General features: G+C 37.0%; 1 long non-coding RNA gene across 1 annotated transcript; it reads left to right on the plus strand.

Annotated features, from left to right (window-relative positions):
- Positions 1–503: 503 nt before the first annotated feature.
- Positions 504–2986, plus strand: LOC128026566 (uncharacterized). Its single transcript, XR_008186453.1, has 2 exons — positions 504–922; positions 2309–2986. It is a non-coding gene; the product is annotated as an uncharacterized LOC128026566 (long non-coding RNA).
- The last annotated feature ends 7104 nt before the right edge of the window (positions 2987–10090 follow it).

Raw genomic sequence — 10090 nt, forward strand, 5'->3', positions numbered from 1 at the left:
TAGGTCAGTATCAAATGAGATTGAAATTATTATTTGCAGCACAAATAAGTATTTTTAGAATTTTGTTTTTAATTCCTGAAACTGTCAGAAAAGGATAAGGCCTAAGAGATTTCTTAAGCTGTAATGAAAACAGCAATGTAAGCAAAAGCAACAAAAAATAACAATTTAAAATACATTTTTTTTCTGGTGATTAAAGAGATGATTAAGTCTCTCTCTCCCTCTCTCTCTCTCTTTCTCTCTCTCATTGTGTCTGCCACTCAGCTCATGCCCATCCCCCACTCACAGACACACACACACACACACACTCAGTCAGCACACATACATTCCTCAAACAGAGGGACAGAGTGAGTTGAGATGTCTGACAGTTTTTTTATTTTCTTTTAGTCATACAGTGTTGTAAAGTCATGAAACTATGCATATGTCCTCAGAATGATTTGATCTCTGTATGATTTTTTTTTTAAAGTGTTTGGAAGCTGCAATTTAAAAATACAAGACAATTAACAGGGTCCCCGCGGGTCCTTAAAAAGTCTTGAAATGTCTTAAATACAATTTTCGATTTTTAAGGTCTGAAAATGTCTTGAATCCTGGAATTTTCCGTATGAATGTCTTAAATTTCATGTGGGATCTTAAATTTCATGTCCGACTCGTCATTTTTATTTATTTTTTCAACCGCAATTTGACCAGCGTAACATTTGGGGGCAGCACTTCGTGGGTGCAACCTGCATCATTCCATAGGTGACATACGAGTAAGTGATTGATGAACGCGTTGCGATGATGGTTCGCCACCACGGCAGTTTGCGAAATCGCAAGCATGGGCAAAGACGATAAACCTGTGGACAAGACCACGATTGTCAGGTCTAGCTATCTTGGTTCTCAGTTTTTGAGCCCCTCAACGGCAGAAGACTTGCTGTAGCACTTTAAGGTAAGACTCTAAAAGTATCATTTAAAATTATTTGAATATGTTAAAATGCTTCATGTGTTTTTGTTATTTCCTAATGAATATTTGGGACAATATATCGATGCGTCACAATTCTTGGATTGATTTAAATTTTTCTGAATGCATTGTGAATTGATTCTGAGCTTAGTTTTTGCACATTGCGCTCTAGGCTAGTTTTTAACCGAACACTCAAATGCTCACGACGAAGAGCGCTCGTGCATTCTGCTGAGTCTGATTATGTAATTGATATATTGCTTTTATGACGCGAGATTAATGTAAATGCCCCACTGCAAACACCCTTGTACTTCGCTTCAACCTTTTCAAACTTTATTAATTATTATTTTATAGTAGGTTCAAGTGGTGTGTGTAAGGCATATAAATCATGCAGTGGCATCTGCTGTTAAAAACTAAACTAAGAATTGATTCGAGAGAGAATCGCGATGCATTCAGAAAAATTGGAATCGATCCAGAATAATTTCTCGATTCAAAATGCATCGATATATTGTCCCAGCCAATCAGTTAAAATAATTTTGTGGGTGGGTGACATCTAGGCATAGGACTACTGCATTATGGATGGAAGGCAGTGCTGTAAATAACATTATTATATAAAGCATTCAATATGCATTATGCTTCTTGCATTTTTTTTATGTGAAAAGTAAAATTGAATTGAATTAAATAATGTAGCCCAGTTCATAATTAGACTCCAAATATCTGTTTTGTGCTTCTCAATTTTAGGTTAACAACGTTGACACTGAACCCTATCACATAGGCCCAATTTGTGAGCATTCACTATTATGGCTTAACTTGTTTCTCAAACATTTTTTCTTTCAAATCAAGGACCACTTAGTCAAAAAAAAAAAAAAACTTGACATATTTGGCTTAATGATCATCCCTAATGCATGTAAAAATGTAGGCCATTTTAGTCTTCTGAAACCATGGCTAACTTCACCTGCTAATAATGTGCATGATTAGAAAACAAGTCATGAGAAGTGAATTGGAAATGTTCAACGGTGTCACAGTCAATGTCAGTCATTTTGGTTGATGACTTTTGCTCACAGACCTCTTTGGTAATCTGGCATACCTCCATTGGTCCCCAGACCACAGTTTGAGAATCACTACTTTAGACAAACCATCTAATCTAGTGTTCCTGTAGCTCAACTGGTAGAGCACTGATCTAGCAAGCAAGCAAGTTTGGGGGTTCAATTCCCCGGGAACACATGATATGTAAAAATTGATAGCCTGAATGCACTGTAAATCGCTTTGGATAAAAGCGTCTGCTAAATGCATAAATTTAATCTGAGTGAACATGAATGAAAATGTTATCATTCTTGAGGTGGACTTTGTTTTGATTTTATTTTTTTATAATTTCAGGAGGGCACCAAGGAACTTAATTTAAGGAACATGCTTTCTGTGTCAATGGATGTATCCACAGTAAATTGGAAAGTCATGGATCTCCTACAACTGGAACATGCAATAAATTTCTGATCCTGATCTTTCCTACAATTGTCTGTCATTCATTAGGTCTATGCATAGATTATTGAATGTGCTTGCATTTATCTGTGTCTGAAATGACATGGAAAACACTAATCAGACCCTGAACAACATTTTCTTGGGGGAGAACCCCCAAACCCAGCTCAAGGCTATTAGGCAGCAACATTTAACCATAATTTAGATCAAGTATGATGAAATGGGCTTTTGTAATGTCCTGGGGCTGTCTTCCACGTCTTTTTCAAACTGCTATGAGGGGCCAGAATTTAGAAATTACCTGAAGTACCTTAAAGGCTGATAGTTTATACATAGTCAACCATGTCAGGGTTGTAAGGTCAATCAGCACTTGGTATAAAAGTTTTCGCGCCCCTTTGACCTGTCTTGAGCGTGGTTGTGATGAGTTGTGCCACACTAATGCTTCGCCACATCAATCTGTGTTGTCGGACTGAACATTTCCCTTTTTTTTTTGTTTAGATAAAGTCTTAAATTTTCCTTTTAGAGGACTTAAAAAGGTCTTAAAAGTCATTAAATTTGCTGTTAAAAAATGTGAAGATACCCTGATTAATGATTCCCTTTTTACTGTCATTTCAAAAAATCACCACGACAAAACCGTTCTCGCAATTTAAGTTCCTCAATGTTTTTTCAACATGTAGACAAAGTTTGGTGAGTATAGTGAACATTTCCTGTGAGGAGTATGCATTAAATCAGAGCTCAATTTAAATATTCAAATCAAAATAGCCGACTTCCTGTTGGTCGTAGCTAATGACTGTGAATTGGAAAGTTGTCCGTCTTGAAAAGAACAATTTATGTACCAAGTTTGGTGTCTGTAGCTAAAACTAACCCCCCCACTTTTGACAAAAGGTGGCGCTATAGAGTGCCTCCTTCACGCCCTTTTAAAAGCTTTTGCCATTGTCTAGCTATCACTAATACTGATATGTGTTTTGAGTTTCATGTAAATCTGAGCTTGTTGTCTGCCTCAAACTCACCATAACAGAACATTCAAGTTTGACACGTTGCCATGGTAACACTATATCAGATATCAATATCCCCACAACAGATTTACATCGGCCGTGTTTTGTCATTATTCTGATGAAGTTTTAAGTAAATAGAGTAAAAATAAGATGCTGAATTCAAAGCATTTGGAAAATGACACACTTCCTGCTGCCAGTTGGTGGCGCTATAATGTTGACTCTTAATAGTCACATATATACGATCAGTATCATACAACGAACAAACCAATGAAGTTTGATCAAATTCAGGAAATGTATGTGGATGTTATTAGACATTTCCTGTTTCTCATTTCTCGCCATAATTTCAACGCCTCGCCACGGGCAAACCGTTCGAGATATCAAAAATCCCCTCGCAATTTTCCATCCCCAATGTCTTGAGATCATGTTCACCGAGTTTGGTGGCAATCAAGTAAAAGACCTATGACAAGTATATCAAATTCCAGAGCATGCTTTTTATAAACAGCCCTAAATAGCTGACTTCCTGTTGGGCGGAGCCTATGACATAGAGTGCGAAAGTTGTTCGGCTCAATGAGATCTATAAGTGTACTGAGTTTCATATAAATACATGAAAGTGTGTGTGAGCTATGGTTCAAGATTTCTGACTGTGTTCCAGGGGGCGCTGTAGAGCCCCTGTGCCACGCCCGGGTCCCAGTCTCTGTGGCGTCCTGATGGCCGCAGATTCCAATGTGTGTGCCAATTTTCAAGAGTTTTTGAGCATGTTAAGGCCTCCAAAAACCCCCGGAAGGTTTAATAAAAAAATATAGCTGCAAGCAGCGATGGCGGGCTCAAGCCACCAATGCCATCACCACCCCGGTGGCATCAGGTAAACTGTGCCCAGCGGGCACATGCATTCACAATATCCCTCTGGCAGTGAGGTTTTAAAGGATAGAGGGGAGCGTAGAGGGGAGCGTGCATTTGCAGTGGCTGGGCCACGACTCTGGAATACCCTGCCTTTAGAGATCAGACTGGCCCCTTCCTTGTCTATTTTTAAATCTTTGCTAAAAACTTTTTTATTTTCCTTAGTGTACTGACTACTGTGTTATGCTACATTTTGAAATGGGTGGTTTTAAATTTTTTGTCTGGTCTATTTTTATGTATGTGTAATATTCTTGCTCTTATGTTAAAGCACTTTGGTCAGCCAGGAGGCTGTTGTAAATGCGCTATACAAATAAATTGAACTTGAACTAGAACTTGAACTTGATATGGCAGTTAAAGGGTTAATCCGAATCATCTAGACTTTAAAATCACATTCACAGAACAATATATATATATATATATATATATATATATAACTTTAGTAACACTTTACAATAAGATTTCATTTATAAACATTATGTTAACATGAACAATATTTATATAGCATTCATTAATGTCAGTTAATATTCCAAACTTAAACATTAAAACATTGTTTTATTGTGATTTTTTTCCAAGAACATTTTACCAATTCCAAACCATATCAATCTTAATAACTACCATTATTTTTTATTTAATCATTTATGAGTGCTATACAATAGTCCAGGAAAGCTGGAAGAGAAAAACAGGTCAAGAAGAACTGACAAAAGAATTGCAAAAGAATTAGGAATTAATGTGAAGATAAATTTTTAGTCAATTCTGCAAGACAGACTTTCAGGAAAGGAGGTGGAATAAAAATAAGCTCTTAAATCTTAATCCCAGATTCTGGAAGATATATTCCTCAAACCATCGGACAAGAGAAGGTGGTGCTGGTCCTTCACGAGTCACTCTAATCTGTTCATTAAGCCTATATATAAAGTCTTAATATATAGTATTTCACAATACTTCATGGTATTCTAATTAAATAATTTTTTGGAATCTTAGATCTCTCAGAACCCGACACATTGTAATTCTGAGACTCCAGGAAAGTGGCAGTTCTGTAAAATGTTGGCGCTGGAGACTAAATGCTCACTGATAGTTTCACACCTAATTCACTTAAAACACACACAAACACACACACACAGTGACAGAGGGACAGAGTGACATCAGATGTATGTTTTTTAATTTTCTGTCATCCATATAATGTTGTATAGTCATGAAACTATGCATATTTCCTCAGAATGACTTGTCTTCTATGTGTAAATTTTTTTGAAGTGTTTAGAAGCTGCACTTTTTTTTACTGGTTCCTTTTTTACTATTATTTCAAAAAATCACCACGACAAAACCATTCAAGCTATCCAAAATTCATTGACACCTGTTCTGTAAGATTAATTCTTTAAACAGTGGTAAAAGAGGATGTGGTGCTGAACCTTCAAGAGTCACTTAAAACGTATCTGTCCATAAAGCCTATTAAGAATTATTCTTAATATACAGTTCACAATACTTCAGCTTGTTATTCTAATTAAGTGAGGGTCATTTTATCAGTAAAATTCCTAAAATACATATTATTTTATTTGAAAGATTTCTATAAATTATTTAAATCATACTCGTTTCTCCAATAATTATTTAAAAGTAATCCTATAGCTCCCTCTGGTGGCCATTATAGGTACTAAGAATTGCAAGCTTGATTTATAAGTTATGATAGTTTTAATTTTATGCTGGCTCTTGAAAATGATAAAGCTATGAAACTTACTGTGCTTCCTTCAAATGAGGACTTCTACTTATATAAAAAATTATGAAGAGTTAGAATGAAAAACTTTAAAGATATAGTAAAATAACTATTGTATTTTTTATGTTACTTTAATAAATCTCTATGGCAACACCATTTAAGCTATCCTAAACCCATTCACAATTTAACATCTCAGTATATTGGCATCATGTTGAAAAAGGAGTATGGAGTAGTATGAGGAGGAGTATGAATTCATTTACAGGCTGATTTTATCATAAATCCACAATAAAATTTCTGAGTTCTGTATCAATCTGTGTTGTTGTTTGTTTATTTTTATCTTTTATTTTTCATAGGAAGATAACTGACCCTTTACTCTCCTTTTTAATAAATGTGCTTATAAACCAAGGACAAGCTATTTATAGCTGTATTTATAAACTGCTTACTACTGACTATTAATATTGGGACAAGGCTTTATAAAGCATGAACTGACTATTTACTAATGAGTGCAGTTATTATAAAGTGTTATCAATGAATTTGCTAATGTTAACAAATTAGACATTATTTTACAGTGTTATCAAATCCTTAAATGACTCATAAGCATTTGTGAAAGTTCTGCTTGTATTACAGCTTAGTATTGATCTGTGAGCTGAACAGATTTACTGTTACATCTATGAGATTATGTAAATTCAAATAAATATAATGTCACAGGATGTCATAGGTCAGTATCAAATGAGTTTGAAATTATTATTTGCAGCACAAATAAGTTTTTTTTAGGATTTTTAAAAATCCCTAAAACTGACAGAAAAAGGTTAAGGCCTAAGCTATTTCTATGTGAGTGGCTAAATTTATTTTTGTTTTCATAATTGTAATACACAAACTATGAAATTATACAAAATGTATAAAAAGGTAAATAAATAAATACGCACACATTAAAAAAGCAGCCAAGTCGAATGAGTTTCCTTTTTTATATAGATTAAAATTGAAGACAGAAGCAAGTGGTAAATGTGGTCACTTTAATATTCAAATCCAGTAGATCCAGTTTATGTTCACGTGGCTGTTTTCGTTTATAGTCGCCAAGCTATTATGTGTTTTGAAATAATCTTGTCCGTGATGTGTTCGTTCGTACGACGAAAGCCAGAATCCTGCAGCTCGAGAGATATGTTATTCTGCCAGTCGCGCTTTCAAATAGTCTTGCACACTTAAACAGGTCACAAACACCTGCATTTAGCTCTTGTAGTGTTACAATGGGTTTATTGTGTGCATTTGTGGTAATATTTTATTTAAAAAAGCTCTTAAACAAGAATAAATTCGTTTGTTTTGAGCTCGACACTGTACGCGCTGATCGGAGGCGGTGGTTTCAGATAGGCAGCCACAAATATTTCATTTTCACACAAACAGTTCAAAAACATCTGAATTTAGCTCTTGGTGTGTTCTAATTGGTTGATTGTGTGATATCGCTGTAATAATTTATTTTTAAAAGCTTTAAAACAGGAATAAATTCGTTTTTTCTGAGCTCTTTACTCCAGATGCTCGTGGTCACAGCGGTGATTCATCTCTCCTATTTCTCACGTATCTCTGGCCAGAAATAATTTATCCATGAGCCCTGAACCGGTAATAATCAGATATGTTGGTTTAGCTTGTCAGTGTGAATTAAATCTAAGTATTTATTTGTATTTTTAACCGATTTAAAAGTGAAAGTAAAAGTTCGGGAATTGAACCTGTAGGGGCGCAATTTCTCTCAGACAATGGAAGTCTGAAGCACATATACTCAAACAGAGGGACAGAGTGAGATGAGATGTCTGACAGTTTTTTAATTTTCTGTTATCCATACAGTGTTGTAAAGTCGTTAAACTATGCATATTTCCTCAGAATGACTTTTTCATCTGTATGAAAAAATTCTTTGACGTGTTTGGAAGCTGCAATTTAAAAATACAATAATGATTCCCTTTGTAAGGTCATTTAAAAAAATCACCACGGCAAAACCATTCAAGCTATCCAAAATCCATTCACAATTTAAGTTCCTATCAGAAATACTGATGTGTGTTCAGAGTTTTGTGAAATTCTAAGTATGTTATTTGCCTCAAAATCACCTGAGAAGTATTCCAGTTTGACATGTTGCCACGCCAACAATTTTTTAGATATCAATATCCCCCTTGCAGATTTATATCGGCTGTGTTTTAACATTATTCTGATGAAGTTTGAAGCAAATCGAGTAATAATAAGATGCTGAATTCAAATCATTTTGAAAATGACACACTTCCTTCTGCCAGTTGGTGGCGCTATAACTTTGACTCCTAATAGTCACATATATGCGATCGACATCATACAACGAATAATCTGATGAAGTTTGATTAAAATCAGGAAATGTATGTGGACGGTATTAGACACTTCCTGTTTCTCATTTCTCGCCATAATTTCAACGCCTCGCCACGAGCAAACCGTTCGAGATATCAAAAATCCCCTGGCAATTTTTCATCCCCAATGTCTTGAGATCATGTTGACCAAGTTTGGCGGCAATCGAGAAAAAAACCTATGACAAGTATTTCAAATTCCAGAGCATGCACTTTTTACATAACTCTAAATAGCTGACTTCCTGTTGGGTGGAGCCTATGACATGCAATACGAAAGTTGTTCGGCACGATGAGATCTATATGTGTACTGAGTTTCATATGAATATGTGCAAGTATGTGTGAGCTATACATCAACATTTCTGACTGTGTTCCAGGGGGCGCCGTAGAGCCCCTGTGCCACACCCGGGTCCCAGCCTCTGCAGGCTCCTAAAGGCCACAGATTCCAAAGTGTGCGCAAATTTTCAAGAGTTTTTGAGTATGTTAAGGACCCCAAAAGCCCCCACAACTTTGACGAAAAATTTGAATACTAAACCCTAAATAGCCAACTTCCTGTTGGGCGGAGCCTATGATATGCAATACAAAAGTTGTTTGGATTGATGAGATTTATATGTGTACCGAGTTTCATTCGTCTACGAGCAAGAATGTATGATATATGGCCCTCCATATTCCAGGGGGCGCTGTAGAGCCCCTGTGCCACGCCCGTGTATCAGTCTCTGCCCGGCCCTAATGGCCGCAGGTTCCAATCTGTGTGCCAATTTTCAAGACTTTTTAAGCACGTTAAGGGCCCCAAAAGCCCCCGAGACGTTGGAAAAAAATAATAATAATAATAATAATAATAATAAAAAATAATCCTAAGGAAAACAATAGGCCTCTCGCCCTTTGGGCTTGAGCCCTAATAATCCTTAGAAGAACAATAGGGCTCTTCGCCCCTTCGGGCTTGAGCCCTAATAAGAATAATCCTTAGAAGAACAATAGGGCTCTTCGCCCCTTCGGGCTTGAGCCCTAATAAGAATAATCCTTAGGCGATCAATAGGGCTCTTCGCCCCTTCGGGCTTGAGCCCTAATAAACAGAGCAGATACAATAGGGTCCTCACACCATCGGTGCTCGGGCCCTAATAAACGGAGCAATTCCAAGAGGGTCCTCGCACCGTCGGTGCTCGGGCCCTAATAATAAACAAAGCAGATACAAGAGGGTCCTCGCACCTCGGTGCTCGGGCCCTAATAAATGGCTGTCAACATATTTCCTCCTGACTGCTCGCTCTGCTTACTGTCTATCCGCTCCCGAGCTCTGGCTGGATCTGGTTTTCCCGTTTTGCTGAGCGGTGCAGCCCGAGTTATTTTCTGTTCATTGCCAGTTCATTCTAGGGCTGCGCGATTTCTACATGGCTTTATAGCACAATTTTCCACGGCCCTGACCTCCCGCAGTATATGCTATCAGAACCAATCAGAATGCAACAGAACAGACCGGGCATGTCTAACTCCAGGTTTATACACTGTCTGCGCCTTTTTTCCGAGCTCATGTTAACGGATCAGAGCGTTCACACTGCATGCGGTAAAAATAAAAACGTGCGAAAATAATTAATATCTAGCACGCTCGTGCATTATTTTGATGTGCTTTCGCGTTACAATAACGCACTCTCACTGCTGCTTCTGAACCGCTTACAAACGCACTGCAGAGGGAGTAGGCCTACAGTATGTGTGTACCTGTATAATGTATAACAAATCTATTTTAACACCTGAGGCA

This window comes from Carassius gibelio, chromosome A2 (genome assembly GCF_023724105.1).
Source record: "Carassius gibelio isolate Cgi1373 ecotype wild population from Czech Republic chromosome A2, carGib1.2-hapl.c, whole genome shotgun sequence".
Classification (NCBI taxonomy): Eukaryota; Metazoa; Chordata; class Actinopteri; order Cypriniformes; family Cyprinidae; genus Carassius; species Carassius gibelio.